Raw genomic sequence first — 20,183 nt, forward strand, 5'->3', positions numbered from 1 at the left:
TGTACACACATGCATACCAGGCATAACAAGATCCAATGGGTAGAAGTTGAAGTGTGCAAACTTCAAGATGGAAATTAGGTAAGTAATAGAGTAATTAATCATTCCAAAAGATTACCAAGGGAGTAAATTCTGCATCACAGGGCACGTTTGACTCAAGACTGAATGCCATTCTAAATGATATGCTGTAGTTCAACTACACATTAATGGGCTAAACAAATGAATCAATTGGTGAAATTCTATGGTGGAGTCGGCAACCTCTGGCACGTGGCTCACCAAGGTAAGCACCCTGGGTGGTCGGGCCAGTTTGTTTACCTGCCAGCTCCACAGGTTCGGCCGATCATGGCCCCCACTGGCCACGGTTCACTGCTCCAGGCTGTTGTGGAAAAGACCACCACCCAGTTGATTTTGGTTCAGACAGCCAGAGGCACCTTTATTAATAAAAACAAGATTACAAGTATGCATACAGGGAGAGACAGCGTAACCTCATGCAAGAGGTAGGCTGCTCTGCTCTTCACAATTTTCACCAAGCTTATAAAGGTTAAAACCACAAAATGTCATATTGATTACACAAGTTATTTGCCCTTTTTTGGTAATTAATACTGCAAATCAGCAGGTTATTTACTGTAAGTTTGGCTTGGGGTATTTCCAGTTATTGTTAATTATGCTGACTGTTCTATGACCCCTTGATTGCAATTACATATTGCAAAAGTATTACCATATAGAATATTGTAAATTAGCAAACTATTTCAACAGATATCCTGTGTTTGGGCAGTGTTGAGCTGGTTATCTTGTGACCCCTCCTTGTGATCTACCTTATGCAAGCAAAACTACTGTTTGCCTACAACTGAACTGGCCTCTAAAGGACCCCTTGTCCTCCTCCCAGTTCCTCTTTTGTCAGTATTTTAAACCCCGTTTTCTTTATACCTAGTTTCATCACACCCCAGTTTCTTTATGCCCCAGTGCTTAATACGCTGATAATTTCATGCGCAGTCCTCAGTTTCCAACAAACAAAATGTTTTTATTTAACACTTGGCTCGTTAGAACTTGAAGTCCGCACATAGGGTCTGTAAAAACAATTACAAAGCTTATCTAACTATAAAATAATGGCAAGGCTATATCTAACAAACCGGGGACGGGGAAGTGACCCCTTGTACCCCTCCTAGTTCCTCTTTTGTCAGTGTTCCATACTCCACTTTCCTCATATCTAGTTTCTCCACAACCAGTGCACACCCAGTATGCAGATAAACAAGTTTCTTTGAGAACTAAAACCATGGCTTTTATTTTGCATTTATTTAGCTTGCATGGGCCTATAAACCAATAAGGCTAAAAGCATATAATATTATATATTAAAATCACAGATGCTTATACACAGTGGCAGGGCTCTGCAGCAGGGACTGATGGACTACTATTTCAATCAGGATCCTGGTGCAGTATCCGACCAGTGACAGATCACATGTTAAAATCACAGATGCTTATATCAATGGCAGGACTCTGCAGCAGGGACTGACAGACTACCATTTCAATCAGGATCCTGGTACAGTATCCGACCAGTGACAGCAACCTCCCAAAAGGCTTTGAGTATGCTGATAAACCGATATGCAGGCCCCGGAATCTACCAAACAAACCGCCTTTTTATTTAATAGTTTGTCAGCCAAATTCCACAGCCCACACAGAGGCCTATAAAACAATTGCAAAATATATCTAACTATAAAGCAATGGTAAAGCTTATCTAACAAGATGGGGGCGGGGGAGGGTATGTTCCCTTACAAGGCCGAGGGATGTGCTGGCCATGGCTTCCCGCCATCCCCATTGGCCTGGGACGGCGAACCACAGCCAGTGGGAGCCGCGATCAGCCAAACCTGCCAACGCGGCAGATAAACAAACTGGCCCAGCCCACCAGGGTGATTACCCTGGCGAGCCGCGTGCCAGAAGTTGCCAACCCCCGTTCTATGGCCTGTATTAGAATCAGACTAAGTAGTCTTAATGGTCTTTCCTAATCTTAAAAATCAATGAATTTGAGTATGTGCTGTGCATTTCTCTCATATTCAAAAAAACAATTGAAATATTATAAAATCAGCCTAATTTGAGTTCTTTCCTTCCATCTTCCTTCACTTCACCTTTCTTGCTGCATGTGCTTTTTTCTCTATCATACAGTGCATTGCCTCGGATTAATGTTTGTTAGCATTTTAAAAATGTAGTTTATATTTCTCCAAGACAATCAGTTGTACATTTCTATGCATAATGTTTGCCTGGCCTGGAGGAGGGCAACACGGGTGCCGGGGGAGGCAGGGAGGAGGGGTGATTATATGGTCATAGATAAGAGTTTAGCTGTAAGGACAGAGAAGAGTGGCTGAATTTTGGAAATGTTTTGGAGGTAGAAAGAACAATCCGTAAATATGGCCTGGTTTTGTGGGGCCAGGGTCAACCCCCATTCTGATCCTGAGTGATAAGGAGAATGGCGATAATGACAGGAGTGACACAATGGCAGAGTGGAGAACACAGGTAAGGAGTTCAGTTTTGCTGTGGAAAGCTGGAGCTGATGGGGAGACACATAAGAAGAGACTTAAGAGAGACAGGCTGGGATTGAATGGACAGACAGATGAGGAAGGGACAGGTAGATTTGTGAATCCTCAACAGTAACTGAAGATGTGAAAGTAGATGAGGAAAGGGAGTAAAGTAAGAAGAGGAGGGAGCCACGTCAGAGCCCTGTGGGATGCCCATGACAGTGAGAAAGAAGAGGAGGAATTAAAAGGATGGCCAGGGAGATCAGAGGAAAACTAGATGAATTTATATTTTAAGATTAGAAGGGACCATTATGATCATCTAGTCTGACCTGAGAAGACACAACTGGAAAAGCTCATCAGAACAAGGCTCTTAGTCCTCAGCTCAAAGAGGAAGAATTTAATTAAATTGATGTATTCCAGTATAATATGTTGCACTGTATAATATGTTGCACTGCATGTTCTGGGACCTCATCTGCTACTACGAGTGTTCATATATTAGTGGAGCATGGTAACATGTCATTGAGAGCTGCATTAAAGCATTATACAGAATCAATTTGCTGATTGGTAAAAGATTTATCAATGTAATTATAACTAAGGCCTAAAACTGATGTGAGCACTATAGTTCAGGACAAACATATTTGCAGATGAGCTGTTGGTGAAGTATCAAGGTGACATCTATTATCAAATAATGTGGAACATTGCCAAGCTATACTGACTCACCATTGTTGTAAGCGGGAGGGAGGAAAGCTTTGCTTTACAGCTCAGGTATTTGCAGGACCAGAGAATGAAAATACATAAAGGTTCTATAAGAGGGTATTATTATAATTTTACAGGCACATATTGAGATTTCTTCTAAGAAATATGTTGCCAGGATTAATTTATAGCCATAAATTCTTTCCATGACAAATCTGGTTTTTGTGTTTTATTTGTTTGTTTTTTTGTTTGTTTTAAACAGCAGTGTAATTGGTCTGGACTCTGCATGGTTAATTGCAGTCTTCAGGTTGAATACTTTGTCAAGATTCTTTAATCCTAACCTTCACGGAATGGCCTGTAAAATATAATTGGATCTAATCCACAGATTTATAACGTGCATAATACAAGCCTGGATGCAACACATCACATTGCAGAATTAGGTTCTGTTCATTTTTAACACGTCATTCACGTCAAGGAGAAGGTAATTTATCATACACCAAGGAAGCTCTACAAACTCACTGGTCCATTTTGAGGCATATTTTCTGTGGAAAAGTAAATAATTGCAAAATATTTGTTTTATTATTTTTAAGTTACAGTTGTATCCTCAAGCCTCTATTAGTAAAACCTGGATCTGATGTGTCCCACTCGTCACACCAAAGGTGATCTCATTTTCCCTGACTTAGATGTTCTTGTAGGACAGGTAAAGGATGTGCTGTTCTGCTGGATGCTACTGTATTCTAATAATTTAATTGTACCATTATGACAAGCACATCTCTGCAGGCTTTGAATAACCTTACCCCAAATGAGGTTCATGAGCTTGCTCTGAGAAGAAAAATACCAATCTCTCAATAACTACAATTCTAAAGGTTTGCTGTGTGCAAGGTTTTATATGGATTACAGCCATAAACCTACAAAACTGGAATAAATTACTAATTTACTAGAGAAAATGGTACCCTTCTGTATTACATAAGCTCAGGTGAAAATAGCATCACACTCTAAAATCATATGCTCAGTCCCATTACCGATAAAGAGGGAATTGACTTAACTTTGTTCACTTTTTAGCAGCATGACACAGATGTGATGGGTCTCCATTTTGTTTGTATTAATTGTATACACGCACTGGGAGCTGATAGTATAAGATTGATTGTAATTGAACCATAAATTTAGCACACAGAAACACCATCCATTTAGCTGGACAGCTCTGTGATGAAATACATTTCTAGAGCCTGGATAACAGGCACAGTGTATAAGATAACAAATGACAAATGGCTCATACCACAGCTGCAGGGAGACAATCCTCAATAAAAAATAAAATAAAATGGTGAATTCTGAAAGAGCTACCATAAGTTATTTTCCAGAGATTGTGCTTTGCAGTGAAATTGTAATGTTATAATACTATTTATCACCCCAATTCCTTTTAGGTGATGAAAATATGCAGAAGATATTAACATTTCTGATATCTAAAATGTTGTGTAACCTCCCCTTGTGTTATATGTCACTAATCTCCTGCCCCACAACAAAGTGCTTTCAACAATAAATCAGACTGTTGGTATTTGAATAAATATAACTAGAGGAGCTTAGTTGGGCTCAAAAGGGCAGAGCCTCAGCTGGTATACATTGTCTTTGCACTGTTGAACTCAAAGGAGCTATGACAATTTTCATTGGCTGAGACTCTGCTCCAAAATCTATACACTGTCATTTGAAAACAATTCCCACTGCTGGTGATACATCGTATTTTTAGCAATGATAACAGAAAGCATCATTTTCCCCTCAAACTTTTAAGTCTTTTCCACATAATGAGGAAGGTGAATTTCACAGGCGATGGCTGCTGTTTCCATTCTCAAATCGCTCTGCATTGCCATGAGAATGGTTCTGCTACTAAAAATTGCAGAAAATTGTCCTGCAGAAAAGGTGTGAATTTTTAGTCTCACCTCAGACTAAATTGTCATTCTCGTGAAATTTTATAAAAGCTTTCTATCTATTGAGGTTGTTGTTGTAATGACCCCCATCACCATAGCATTTGAGCACCTTCCATTACTTAAAAGATGACAATGCTCTTTTTATTCCTTCCATAAGACCAAGAAGCTGGCCTTGGGTTTAGGTTTTAAATTAACAGATCTGTTAGAATGAAGATGCTATTGTGAGAAAGACTGGGTGGAAGGGTCAGGATTCCCTAAGGCTCTAAAGGTGACAAAGTTACAACTGTTTTGACTTTTTCTAACAGTGAGTTCCATACTCTTGATCAAGCTCCCGTGAAGATGTTCTTTCAAGCGGTCATAAACTAACTCCCTTCAGTAACACTACATTTACCCTTATTTCAAGTCTATTGTATTAATTGACTTTATTGTCTTGTATAATGCATTGAGCTGTCATCTGACAGCTGTCTACATAATAATTAGTTGACTGGAAAGGAAACTTGCTCCTTCCTATGTAAAAGATGAAGTATGCTTTGTGGAGTGTTAGTAAAAAGCCATAATATCACTGAAGAGTTCCATTGCTGAAATGCAATCAGTTTGATTAACTGAGTCACATGTGCTGTGTCTGTCCTATTCTGTTCAGGCCCTTACACTGTGCTCATCACCACTGTATCTGGGAGTGGTATCTATGTTGAGCTGGTCAAAAAACATCAGTTATTTTCTTTTGGAAAATTGTTCTTCAGTGATCAGAATTTTTCATGAAAGACAAGCCAGTTTTGTCAAAAACATTTCAGGTTTATATAAATAAAAGGCTCTAAATTGGGGGAAAACATCAGTTTTTCAGGAAACAAAACAAAACCCAAAGGAATTTTGACAAATGAAAAATTTTAGTTTTCTTCAAACTTTTTCATGTGAAAAAAGGATGATTTCCTGACTAGCTGTAAAAGTGCTCTCTGCCAAGTTAAGGTGTGACAGGTTCTCTGGGCCTGGACCTTGAAATTGTAGGGATTGATATAGAGTTGGTTCCATTTCATAGTGAACCAAGCTCTAATGGTCTATAATTCTAGATTTGCAAACAAAATACTCTCTTAAAAGAGTTCAGGTTAAAAGTGTGTCCATCTAACTCCCATTACATTTCCTTTTACAAATGTCTGGAAATGAACTGGTAGGAGACTCAGCCTGCTCCCCATTGCCATAAAACTCTACACCACTCCCAGTCACCCCATCCAACTTACTGTTGCCTGCCTGTTTTGTTCTGTAATCCTAATGAGAATTATCTATTGCGTGAATACTTCTGAATTTATGTATTGTTTAAATGTGGGATTTCAAAAGTAGCAGAGTCCTCAGGAATTTACCAAGTGCTACAAATTCTTTCATAGTATAATATGTAGGTGGAGTGACCAATATTCTCTCCTTTTTTTTGTTGAAATGAAAATAAAACACATAACCCCAGAACAACCACACATGAATACAAATAATTAATGGAATGTATAGAGAGATCTAGGGATGGAGATCAGGGGCAATGATGTGAAATTGATGACGTGAAACATTCTGATTCTTATTTGATACTGGTCAATAACTGTCTGAACTTCAGTGGTTATCTGATCACTTTTGTTCTCAAAACAGTCCTTTCAGCAGCGGCCTGCTGAGGTGGATTCACCACCTGGAGCTTGTTTGCTGCCCCTGGTGATTTTGATTGGCAATCACTGGGTGGGCATGTGTTACTTCTCTCAACACAGGAGCACTCTGCACATCAGGAAGCAAAGAGCTAGTGTCCTCCTAGGTTTTGTTTAATGTCTTCTGTTTCTCCCGTGGGACTGACATTTAGAGGTAGTTATGACACATGACCTTGGTGCAGATGAAATAGCTCTTACCTTGGCAGGTTGCCAGCCACTTTCAGTTTAAAATCTAACACCCTCTTCTCACATGCAATTGGGTAACTCTTTGACATTTTTGTCCTAGTATTTCTTCTGTTCCAAGTCTCAGAGCTGGTGACCCTATAAATAGGATTGGCAGAATTTGATTTTTTTTTTGTAATTTCAACAGATTATATTGACATTTATTTTAAGCATGTTTAGATTTTTATTGATTTAAATTTTCAGGTGTGAAAAATGAGAGATTTTAAGCTTTTTACATTTTTATCAATTTAATTTTTCACAGTTGGGGAAAATGATGAGGGGCTCAGAAAACAGAGTGGGTTAGACAATTATTTAATCATAGATGTTGATTTCAAAAACTTAAAACTTTATAACTGTTGGAACACAAATTGCCAACATTATATGTCAAAATATACAAAGTACATTTCCTTAAATTCCAGGTTCTTGAGTAACATTTTTCTTACTTTGCCTATCTGTAAATTTCAATGATTATAGATGGAAAATTGTTTTCTATCAGTTTGTGTGTATGGTGAAATTGATGTTTACTGACATTTACCTGATTAAATCTAGCCCTTCCAAGCATACCTCTAAAGCACTGCAAGCATGCAATATTCTAATAAAGCTAAGCATGTTTTAACCATGATCTTCCATATTTATCTGGTTTTCTGGCTCAAAAAAGAAGGAAGAAAGAGTTCTGCTTCATGCAACAGCACACACTCTTTCACATGCTGTAAAAGTGGTCGCTGCTTTTGCTGAAGGGAAATGCAAAGGCAGCTTCACAGGCATGTCTCAGTGGCAATCCTATAGACACAGACTTCAGAGACCTTTAACCCCAGGGCATCTCACCTGCAGAAGTAGAGGACCCAAGAGACGCAGACATAACCAAGAAGACAAAGCCTGCCATACACTGACCTGATTTAAGGGAGTTCAGAGGAATCTAGCCCCTTTCCATTTAACCTGGCCTAGAATGAGAAATCCTCCCTGGTTTCCTTGAGGAAATAAGACCCCAAGAGATCCCAGGAAATCTGTTTTTCAGTCCAACATTCAAAGTGCCCCTGCTTTTCAACCTGCTCATCTTTTTCTGGTGTCAGGGTCCCAAGGCTCCCAACTAAAGCTCAGACCTTCTCAGCCCTTCCCTCCTTTCTTAGCTTAGGTCCCAAGAAAGATGTGTGTCAAATCTGACCCTGCTATATGCATAAGTACCTAGGGCATGTCTACGCTCTGATGCCCAGCTCGAGGAGATATAACCACACTAGCTCTTGGCATACTAGGACACTAAACAAAGTATCCCCTCAGTGGTGCATGTGGTGAGAAGAGCTAGCTGTCCCGAGTGAGTACCTGTCCAAGGCACTAGGCACACATTAGGGGTGACTAGCCCATCCCATGGCTCGCATCTCCACGTCCATGCTCTATTTTTAGCGCTCTAGCTCAATCAAAGCTAGCAAGGGTATGTCTCCTCAAGCTGGGAATCACACCCCCATCCATACACGCAGGGCATGACCCAAAGCTCATGGAAGGTAACGGAAAGATACCCAGTGACTTTCATGGGCTTTGGATCAAGCCCATACACTGGTATGTACACATGCACATTTGAAAATGTCAAGGCCTGATTCTCATTTACACTCCTCCTTTACATCACTCCTTTCCAGAGTGGTATAAAGGGATGGGCATCATTCTCTCTCTTGCAAGTTTGGCATATGGATGGATCTGCTAGCAGAAGCCTATTTGGCATCACAAAGCTGACAGCTGCATGGTAATAAGCCCATTCCAATAGACTAAAGCTCATTACTATTAATATTAACCAGACTTGGAGTGATTCATTAAGTGCTTTTCAAAATTTGGAAAGTACTTAATCAAAAGGTGGGGGCAGAGAACGGAAAGAATGTGGGAGAACAAATAAATAAAACTAGTATCAGAAATTGTTTGTTTCTGGCTTTCTGTCTGAATCCGGCCCATTGTTTTGACAGGAAATGGAATGAAAAAGGTAGAAGTTCATTGATTTACTCAGTTAAAAGATTAGAGTCTTACTATTATATATAAACATGAAAAAGATGCTAGGGATGAAATCCAGATGCCCTTGCTGACAATGACAAAACTCCCATTTATTTCAATAGGGCCAGAATTTTATCCTCGAGGTCTAAGGAATTCAATGAATTTCCATAATATAGGGTTGTCTCTTGGTCCCATAAATTGTGGCTTCTGAGTTTTTTAAGCATGCTATTTGTAATTAATCCTATGTGCATACATAGAAATACACACAAGGTATGTGCTTTGTCACCCAAACTTTCAAAAACAAAATGACTTTGGTCTCATATTCTTCTTTTGCAACTTTACCAAGCACCACAGATAAATTAAAGGGATCTTGGGCAGGAGTCGGGGCCAGATGAGTTTTGGTGACTGGTGAGGGAAAGGTCAAGATATATGTAGCTTGCACTATGGGAAGATTTTGTCAGCTGTGAGGATTGGGTGTGAGCGTTTGTCAAGGGAGTGGGGCTTGCCTGTTTTATAGATCTTTCCCTACCTCTTCTGATCACCGTTTTGTCTCTCCAACTTCTGAATCCCCTTGTCTCCTTCTCTGATAACAACTAGTCCTCCTTTTGCAGCCCTGCAGCCCTAAGAAAAAGGGATTCCACAAGTGTCCTGCTGTCTCTGTTCTGCACCACAGTATGACGTTTCCCAGCTGAATGTTATACATCGCGGTATGCAAAGAAACTTGGGTCAATTAATCCCAGTCTTGGGCACCCCAGGATTTGGAGTACATCAGCCCAGATGTGGCTTAGAGATCCAGCTCTAAGACAGCTGTGTCCCATGCTAATCTTTATGGTAATGGAAGAAATATTACAGGAGGGGGGCAACAAGGTACTCAACCTGAACTTGCCCAGCGTCTGCCAGTTCGTCATCACTATTTGGAAGGAAAGAAGAGATAGGGAAAGTCCTCCAAGTTTTCTGACCTTCATGGATAGTTCTCTTAAAATTTATCTGTAGCTCTCCAAACTTTTGCCCCATCCTAAGGTGTCTTCTCTAAAGCCTGAGTAGAAAGGTTACACTGGTCTACAATTTTTGAGAAGCCGTCTGCTTCAGAGATAAAATGTGATATTTATTATGTATTTTGATGTGCTGAACTCAAATATGACAATTAAAACAACTGATTGGTTACTGTTTCTAAGATATTTAAGTTTTTACATTTTATGTCTATGTATATTGTGTAGATAGTAGAGTTTCAATCATAAATTGTAAACCTAGGTCTTTTCATGTGTTTATGGTTGCTTTACATGATAATATTTCACCTGTCCTGTTTATGTAACACTTTAAAAATCAGTAAAAGGGTTATATAAATCAAATTTATTAGGAAACAAAAGGCAAAAAACTATTATGTACATAGTTTAGTCCTATTCAGTGTCTACTTGGCGCTTCTTGGCTTGTCTCTTGTATTCATTAAATGGAGCATCTCTTGTCACTGTCCAGCAATAGTCTGCAAGCATTGATGGGCTCCATTTGCCCTGATAGCCTGCCAGGAGATTCCACTGCTGTAGTCTGGAGCCCAATAGCTCTGCCTTACTCTTGGGTAGTTCCAAATCCCTGACAAGGTCATTCAGTTCACCTTATGTTATGAGGTGCGGTTCAGAGGAGGAGAATGGGAGAAAATGTGGGTCCTGTGACATTGATGGTTCAGGACCAGAAGTTTCATCCTCTTCCTCTTCCTCATCTGACTCAAGTGAGAATGATTCTGGTGCATCAGGAACCGGCAGTCCTTCTCCGTGGGGTACTGGGCGTATAGCTGATGGAATGTTTGGATAATGCACAGTCCACTTTTTCTTCTTTGACACACCTTTCCCAACTGGAGGCACCATGCAGAAGTAACAATTGCTGGTATGATCTCTTGGCTCTCTCCAAATCACTGGCACTGCAAAAGGCATAGATTTCCTTTTCTTGTTCAACCACTGGCCAAGATTTGTTGCACAAGTGTTGCAGCATATGTGTGGGGCCCACCTCTTGTCCTGATCTCCAATTTGGCAGCCAAAATAAAGGTGATAGGCTTTCTTAACCATAGTGGTTAGACTGCGCTTTTGTGATGCAAAAGTCACTTCATCACAAACATAGCAGAAGTTATCTGCACTGTTCACACAAGTACCAGGCATCTCTGCTCACTTTGGCTAAACAGAAATCTGTCCCTTTGCAAAATCAAACACTGACAAATAAGAAAGCGCGACACTGTATGATTTCTAGAGCTGATAGAGGGCAATTTGTTCAGCAGAGTGATGTAAGTTTCGTTATGATTGCATCATCCATGACTTCTAGGAATAACATGATGCAATTCCTATCATGTATGACGCAATACCAGCTTCAGATTGCATCATTCATTGTTTTGCCTAAAAAGCAAGTACTGTCCAAACCCAGTCATAGATTTATTCATAGATCCAGTCAAAGATGTATTTTAGTCATTTCTGGTTTAAATTGAGATCCCGTCCCTTTATAACTCACTTATCCTCCACCATTCCCAAGTCAAGGGTTGTATAGACTGACCCAATAGCATATCTTGAAAACTAGAGCCAATCAACAATTTTAAACATCATTTTCATTCTCAGTGACCCAGAATTAGTAAAGTTGGACTACATTTATTTCAGAAGCATTTTGGCTGTAGAGCAGTGTTATTATTTGAAGAGGTGAAAGTAAGCTGGTACGGTCCAGTACGGTGTACTGGTAAGAAAGTGGCCACCGGTACAGGCTGGCACACAGCCAGTTCCCCGGGTAGCACAGGCCAGGTAGTGCTGAAGGACTGGCTGGGGGAGTCTGGCCCCAGTCCCGCCCCTTCCCTCTGAGGCCCTGCCCCTTTTGGGGGCACAGAACTGCCCTCCTCCACCTTGTCCAGGAGCCCGGCCACCCTGCGTACCAGTAAGTCCTTTAATTTACTTTCACCCCTGATGATTTGTTCTGTTTTTTCCAGCCCCAATCCCATGAGCAACCTGATTTTGGATAATTTTTCCCCTCTAAAGTTTGGTCTTGTCTTTGACACGGTCAGGGACTTGTAGCACTGAAAATGATCTCATTTGAAATGAGCACTTGACTTTGTTGAATAGCCTGTGTTATACATGGAGATTTTTTGAGATAGCATTTTAAGTAGGTGACCTTTAGTCTGTTCTGACCTGTGGGAGGATTGTCTGATTATGTAACATGTTGATATGTGGCTTTGAAACTTGGGGACATAGGCCCATAGTTTTGCTTGTGAATGTTAATTCTGCAGTGAATATTATTCAGTCTATGCTGCTTACAGAGTACTATTTCTGTTTATTGCCCTCTTGCAATTTTTTCCCCTTCAGCTACAAATAGGAGCTGAGATTGGATAATTAGTCTGCAGCATGTTTTTTGGTTTGTTTTTACACCAGAAAACTGAAGTCTCATCTATACTTCTTGACTGCTCTGTAGTTTTGCACATCCTTTCAATCAGTAGGATCTGGGCTGGGGGCGATTTCCAGATGGAATATGTGCAAGCAAAGGAAGCACCTATGATCCTTTATTCCAGCTATTATCCCAAACTCCATAAGGACTAGCAAATCTTTGTAGCAACAGGTATCTATCAAAGACTGACTTCTGTCAGCAGGATCTTCTTGACAGAATAAAGGTTATAATTTTTTACAAAGAATTCTTGAGACATTTTCTTTTCTTCCAAAAGTCTGGATTTTTCTTTCACCTTTTGTCATTGTCCAAATGTAATACATAACACTACTGCTCAGAAGAAATTAGTGACTAGAATGTGTGTTTCTGCTGCCTTATCTAATAAGGAATATTATCTAAGCAGAACACCTACCAGTCACTTGAGTCCAATTCATGATGCAGCAAGTTCAGCAAAGCATAGGAGCCAATAAGCTAGCTGTGTTTTAGATCCGGTCAGGAACCAGAATTACATTCCATGGAAAGTTTTGAGATTTAAAAAAAAAATTCTTCTGAATTGGAATGAAAAAACAAAAACGAAACGCTTTTAAGAACATCAAAACATTTTTTGATGCTACAAAAAGGTTTAATTTCAGATTTTATTTTTAATATTTATACATATTACTTAAGTACTGAATATTGTAGCAGGGTGGTCACCCGCTCCTGCCTGGAAGGGCTTGAAATTAGCCCTGGGAGAGGTCTGGAGCAGGAAAAGTGGGGCTGATTAGGGAAGCAGCCACAGCCAGGCAACGCCCCAATCAGGCCTCAGCTGGCCCTATATAAGGGACTGGGAGCCAAGAGCTTAACAGAGTCTCTCTGTCTTCAGAGGTGGGGGGGGGGACTGGCTGGCTGGCGGAAAGCTCAGGGTGCCTAGGATGAGGCAGGGCTGGGAAAAGAATAGAGGGGCTGGGGAGCTCCAGGCTGGCAACTCCCCAGGCTGCAGGTCCTTTCCAAGGCCCCACGGAGGCACTGAGTTGCAGAGAGAGAGGCAGCAGGTCCAGACCCAAATTTGCCTATGATGAGTGGCCTTCTACACTGCAGTCTGCCCCAGGGAGCAGGTGCTTGATGATGACTGGCAGTAGTCCAGACTGAGGAAGGTGGGGATTAGAGGGTTGGGGGTTCCCCAGAGTGGGGAGACCCAGAGACAGAGTGTGGGGGGTATTGCCAGGGGGCAACACCCCAGATAAAAGGGCACCAGGGTCCGGGAGAGACATGGCGCCAGCCACAAGCAGGACACTGGCCTGCAGAGGATGCCCAGGCTGGAAAAGAGCTAATTCCCTGAGATGACCAGCAGGAGGCGTCGTGGGTGAGTCCTGCATTGTTACAAATATAAGATGAAGTTAAATATTTCAATATTATTGAAATAAAACAGTTTTCCCAACAAATTGTTGAAACCAACATGTTCCCATGGAACACTGGATTTCATCTTAACTGCATTTTTCTGTGGAAAACCTTTCCATCTAAAACTTTCCCATCAATCTGTTTTATCCTCAGCCTGTTATTTTCTAGAGTTGCAGAAGCTATCCTTATGCTTACCTCATTTTCTGAGACACTTCCCTATAAAGGCTCCAGTTCTGCCAACCCGTGTTATGTTGGGACTAGTCCCATAAGCAGTACTCCACACAAATAAGAGTGGCAGAATTAGGACCAAAATCAGGAGACGATCATAAAGAGCAAACAAAAAAAAGTAGCATTAGACTGAAGAGATGTATTCTAAAATAGCAAAACTGGAAAAGCTATCTGTAACCGATGAGTGAGATTATTTATTTCTTGGGTCCTGATTCTAATCTTACCAATGTAAATCCGGATTAACTCTTATGAAGTCAATGGCATTATTGTAGTGGTTTTTTTTTTAAAGGGATATCAGACCACTTGTGCCTGAAATATATCATTAGATTTCACTACAAACTGTACAGAAACTTCCAAGCTATTTGCATATTGTTGCTTCTTCCAGACTTTGAGTGAAGTCTTGCAAACCTGACTCTCACGAATAATCCTTCCTCACAGGACTGGTCCTGTTCATTTCCTTGGACAAAGGAAAAAATAAAAGTTATGAAATCAGCCCCTCAGCCCCTTTGCAATAATCCGTTCAGCAACTTTGTGACACATCCATTATCACATATGCACAAAATCCCACTAACGATGATTTACACTTCCCACAGCTGCTGTCAAATCAGTAGTGAAAATGTCCTTGCATAAGTCTTCAGGAATCTAGCACTGTGGCTTTGTTAAATGTCCTCTTGCTTGATTCACAGCAGTATGGACAAGATGACAGGAACAGCCCATCTGATGGAATTATTTATAGCTGTACTGGCTCACCACTGTGTAAGCCCCTGTAATTTTTGAAAGGTATATTAAAGTCAATAGTCTTTTTAACCAGAACTGGATTCATCCAAGTTTGAAGACTGTCCTGCTGTCAAATATATGCAAAGATGCCATTAGTGTACGCTTTGTGCAAATGTTGTAAGAGCCCAAAGACCCCAAATCGTTCTTTCAGGACTGACTTGTCTATCATGGAGCATAGGGAATTACACTGTGGCTTTTGATGGTGCTAATGGACCAGTTTCATCTCTGCCGTAATTCCACTGACGTTCAGCCTTATGATTAATGAGTATTAAGTGCAAAAATCTGTTAATGCAACATTATGGCTGAAATGGCATTTGTGGAAATGTCATTCATGGCTTCTGCGTTGCCCTTTACTTGTCCCTTGGTGCATATTTGGGGCTGGATTCTCCTCTCATTTACATCAGCATAACTTCAGAGTAACTCCAGTGATGTTAAAGAAGTTACATTTGTTGTCAGAGGTGTGTTGTCAGATGCTACCGGTGTGGTGCTCTGCTCTCTCTCTGTTGGTATCACTCGGCTGCGTGCGTGTGTTCCCTCTGTCTGCTGCCCCAGTTCTGCGCAGATAGCTGACACAGCAGACCCGAAGAGAACCCCCAATGACCACAGAGTCTAGTAAGGTACGAAGGCACGTCGGCCAGGTTTATTGCTGTATGGATACAATTGCAGTTCCTCTGAGATTGTTACTTTACAGGGCATACTACGAGAAAGTGTCCCCGGTCAATGGACTCGGCTCAGTCAGTGGCGGGACTTTCCACTGCCCCCTCGGCCGGACAAAGACATCGCCCCAGGGATACATTTTTATACACAGGTACAAACAAGTTACACATCACTTCTGACGTATTGAGGTACAACCCTTCTACGTAGCAAGGTACAACCCCTCTACGTAGTAAGGTGCCGCCTCTCACCTTGTACATGTTGGTTCGATCAAAACAACTCTATCCATCATATTACCCTTTTGCCCCTGTCATTGGGATGGGTCAGTCTGTTCCTTGTTATCTGTGTGGAATGTGCAAGTATGTGAATGTTCTGATCTCTAGTGTTCAGTACCTTTTAGGTACGTATCTTCTTGCAGCATCAGCCCTTTCCTTGCCAGCTTCTGTGAGCAGGGCCTGCCTCTGGCTCACAGCTTCACTTTGCTTTATGTTAGCAAAGTCTTGGCCATTACTTTACTTCAGGCCTCAGGCCTCATACTGGGCCTTTATCAGGGCCTTCAATTACTACATTCCCCCACTTTTTGTCTTTTTATGGGGAGGATGTTTACCCATCGTCCCAGAAAAGCATAATGCATAGACTAAAGATAACCCAGTGGGCTAAACACTGTTATGTGATTACCTTATTTTACCATCCATACGCTCATGCCCCATCTGTCTGTTTAGTCTGCACATTCCCTCATATGACTTAGAGACAGATTTTATTATCCAATTATTTTTTAGTCCCTTATGATGGGCCTGGGAATGTTAGGCCCGGGACCATGACTGAGGAATGTAATATTATGATTGATCCTTAGAGGCACTTCCAAATAATTAATATGTATGAATTATATGGATATGGCATATATTTGTAGTGTGTATGGGCATATATGTATGTATATGTACATATGTATGTATGTGTACATATGACACCAACTTATATCCAAGTGTAACCATGTTTTTCCAGGCTGCTGGTGTACTGTGGCCCTTTTACTTTGGTGACATAGATAGAAACACACTTCCATTAGGGCAATTCCAGTTATCACATGTCTCATCATTAGCAGTAGGCTAAGTGTTTTAACATACTGGGATAGGGATTGTAATAGTGTGTCCCACAGTGCTATGTATATGAGAAGTAAAACAGAAATTTGGAGTAGTGACACTACCACTGAGGCCTTTATATATAAATATATTGTAATTAGTTACTACACAGTACTGTCTATTCATATTATAGGTTATCCTTAAGGCTGGTTGTCACCATCTGGTCAGCTTTACTGGGCAGAAAACAGAAGTGGGTAGCTTCTCTGTTCCATTGGTTGAACTGCTCTGTGATAACCAGTAGTTGATGTAGATCCAGTTGTTTCTTATGGATGCTGTCTTTCAGATAACCTACTGAATGGACAGTAACCAATTTATCAAATATTGCTGTGTCAGGATTTAATATTAGTACCCAGACACTGAACAAGATTGTTTTGAATAACATGTGCCTCAGCTAGGATGCAGTGTCACTGACCCAAATTATGACTGGTACTAACAGGCAATTTGTTTACCCAATTTGTAGTTACTATGTAGCTTAATTTCTTTACCAATTTGTTTTTTCCTTGCCTTCATGGTGTTTGCTGCCATTCGTTTGTTGATTTTTACCTGTGGGTTGGTTAAACAGTTTAGCAAGGTTATACACATTGTAGATGTTGTACAGCAATAATACAGTACAGCAATAATACAGCAGTACAATGATAGTACAGCAGTACAGCAATAATTCAGTTGTTTTTACACAGTAATCAAGTTAAAATTAAATGACAGGGGTTTTTTTTGATCCACCTAGTGGTTTTTATCTGATTGTTAACTTAATTGTCCATATATGGTAGACAGAGGTGTATTTGACCAGTCTTTTACTTATAAAGCACTTTATTTTTCTTTTCTTGATGCTTGGAGGTTTCTTCACTGTATACAGTTATTATCTGGTGTCTTCAGGGTGTGATATTTTTTGGCATCTTTGATCTGTGGGATGCAACTTAAACAACTTTTGTTAGTAAACATAGTAACGTTTTTGTTTGTTTGTTTGTTTGTTTTCAGTAACCCAAACTTAATACACAGTTTTAACTTAGTTTGTTTACATTGTAATAAGAACAATGTAATAGGGACTGAGCCTTTTATAACAAAAGCTATACTTTTGCAATTGTTGTATAGACATTCATTTTCATTTGGGGTGCATTACTAATATTTAATACTAAATGTAATGCTTAACAGCTAAAATAAATGCTCACAATCTTTCATGAGAAGGGGTATTGCATTCCCTTGCTGAACATTTGTTTTTAGTAACATAACTTCAACAAGCTTTTTAGAGTTAGAGTTAATTGGCTTGTGATACCAATTTTACTTTTGTTAACTGTTTAGAAGCACAAACCTTAACAACCATTGCTCCCCATGAACATAACAAAACAAAAGTATATAAAATTAAACCAACTATAACATTAAACCAAAATAAATTTTAAATACAGATATATGCAAATACTTTGAGGGTATTTGAGGGTATACTTTCAAAATGCTTTGCCATGTTTGGGAGCCAAAGGTGGAAACCTGTTAAAAACGTGGAAACCTGTTGAAATTGTTTGGTTAGCTTCATGCATAAATTGTTATTTTAAAACATTTTGGTTATGACAATCTTATAATTATATTTAACAGTGCAAACAAATTTATAAAAAGCCCAAACAAGAAATTGACATTTTGTTAATATTATCTTTACCTTAATGTTGAGGTTTCCCCTTACATTTTTTCTTTGAATAACAATTAAAAAAAAACTTAAAACTTAAGATCACGTCGGGGTCACCTGTGTTATCAGAGGTGTGTTGTCAGATGCTACCGGTGTGGTGCTCTGCTCTCTCTCTGTTGGTATCACTCGGCTGCGTGCGTGTGTTCCCTCTGTGTGCTGCCCCAGCTCTGCGCAGATAGCTGACACAACAGACTCGAAGAGAACCCCCAATGACCACAGAGTCCAGTAAGGTACGAAGGCACGTCGGCCAGGTTTATTGCTGTATGGACACAATTGCAGTTCCTCTGAGATTGTTACTTTACAGGGCATACTACGAGAAAGTGTCTCCGGTCAATGGACTCAGCTCAGTCAGTGGCGGGACTTTCCACTGCCCCCTCGGCCAGACAAAGACATCGCCCCAGGGATACATTTTTATACATAGGTACAAACAAGTTACACATCACTTCTGACGTATTGAGGTACAACCCTTCTACGTAGCAAGGTACAACCCCTCTACGTAGTAAGGTGCCACCTCTCACCTTGTACATGTTGGTTCGATCAAAACAACTCTATCCATCATATTACCCTTTTGCCCCTGTCATTGGGATGAGTCAGTCTGTTCCTTGTTATCTGTGTGGAATGTGCAAGTATGTGAATGTTCTGATCTCTAGTGTTCAGTACCTTTTAGGTACGTATCTTCTTGCAGCATCAGCCCTTTCCTTGCCAGCTTCTGTGAGCAGGGCCTGCCTCTGGCTCACAGCTTCACTTTGCTTTATGTTAGCAAAGTCTTGGCCATTACTTTACTTCAGGCCTCAGGCCTCATACTGGGCCTTTATCAGGGCCTTCACTTACTACAACATTGGATTGCACCAGTGTCAATTATTGCTATATCTTATCATTTATATTAGGGTAGTGCCCAGTTCCACAATTGGGGCTGGGGGCTGGAGCTGACAGGGACTTGTAAATATGCATATAGCATTACAGGGAATTTCTTGACTTGTGATATCATAGCTATAATGTTGCATTAACAAAAGTTTCCTTGCATTAATTTTCCTGACAAAAGAAAAAAGGTGCTAACACTTTAATTTGAGTTTCTACAGAGCAACATTGTGCTGTGACCCAGCAGAAATGCTGCTTTGCTTGAGGCAGAGACTTACAGGGGAGGGATGACTTGCTAGGGTTTGGAGAGGTTCAAGGGCCCTGACTGACTGTGCATAGATATAAGCACTCAAGTACATATATATAACTCACTAACTTAACTCAAGCAGAAAATCCTTAGCTCAGTCTGAGTAAATGGGCTTTGCCGTTGGGAGGGGAGCAGTATGGGGTTGAGAAGGAAAGAAATCTCTCCCAGCTGGCAACATATCAGAACAGTTATGTAGACTCTACTGCAGCTTCATGGCTGCTTTAGTCTTAGTTCATGCAATATTGCCAATTCCTAGCACTGAAGAAGCATGAGTCAGGCCCCCAAAACAACATGAGTTTGGTTTAAAAATTATAAAGTTTGGGAGGAGGGGTAAATAGACTTTTGGTTCTTTTTTTAAAATTGCCTTCAGGTTTTTGAGCCTTTAGGTTCGTGTTTTTAGTCTTTTCTCTGGCAGCATGAGGGACACAGACCTAATTTAAAAAAAAAAAAGCTGAGATTCTTGTAACTTGCCTCCAGGAGCTGGGACTTTAAGAAAAACACCAAATATCATGAGAGTTGGCAACATGCTTTTGAGTTGGTACAGTCACCCAGCCCTCATCTCTCGCATGAGGCGTGAACACTCTGTTCCAAAATTCCTCTTTTACTGCTGGATGCCTGAGTAACTGAACAGCTGTTCTCAGAAGCACCTAGGCACTGGAGACCCTGTGGAATTAAGTTAAACTCAGTTCATCACCCTCCAGTTCTTAGGAAAAAAAACGAACTACAAAATAGGACATTTTTCAATAGCATTGGAAAGAATCAAAGAGTGAGTCGTATCATCAGAGGAAGA

At 40.5% G+C, this 20,183-nt stretch overlaps 1 protein-coding gene across 5 annotated transcripts in view; it reads left to right on the forward strand.

The window, feature by feature from the left end:
• The window catches only part of ST6GAL2 (ST6 beta-galactoside alpha-2,6-sialyltransferase 2), a 276,373-nt gene that overhangs the window by 46,437 nt on the left and 209,753 nt on the right, over window positions 1–20,183 (forward strand). The window contains exon 1 of one of the 5 annotated variants that reach the window (XM_030569543.1): window positions 2,396–2,502. The exons of the other annotated variants lie outside the window; for them this stretch is intronic. The gene's annotated coding sequence lies outside the window, so the exon portion shown is untranslated. Of the gene's footprint in view, window positions 1–2,395; window positions 2,503–20,183 lie in introns of those variants that run through there. 5 annotated transcript variants of the gene reach the window in all.

The sequence above is a fragment of the Gopherus evgoodei genome, chromosome 1 (genome assembly GCF_007399415.2).
Source record: "Gopherus evgoodei ecotype Sinaloan lineage chromosome 1, rGopEvg1_v1.p, whole genome shotgun sequence".
Classification (NCBI taxonomy): domain Eukaryota; kingdom Metazoa; phylum Chordata; order Testudines; family Testudinidae; genus Gopherus; species Gopherus evgoodei.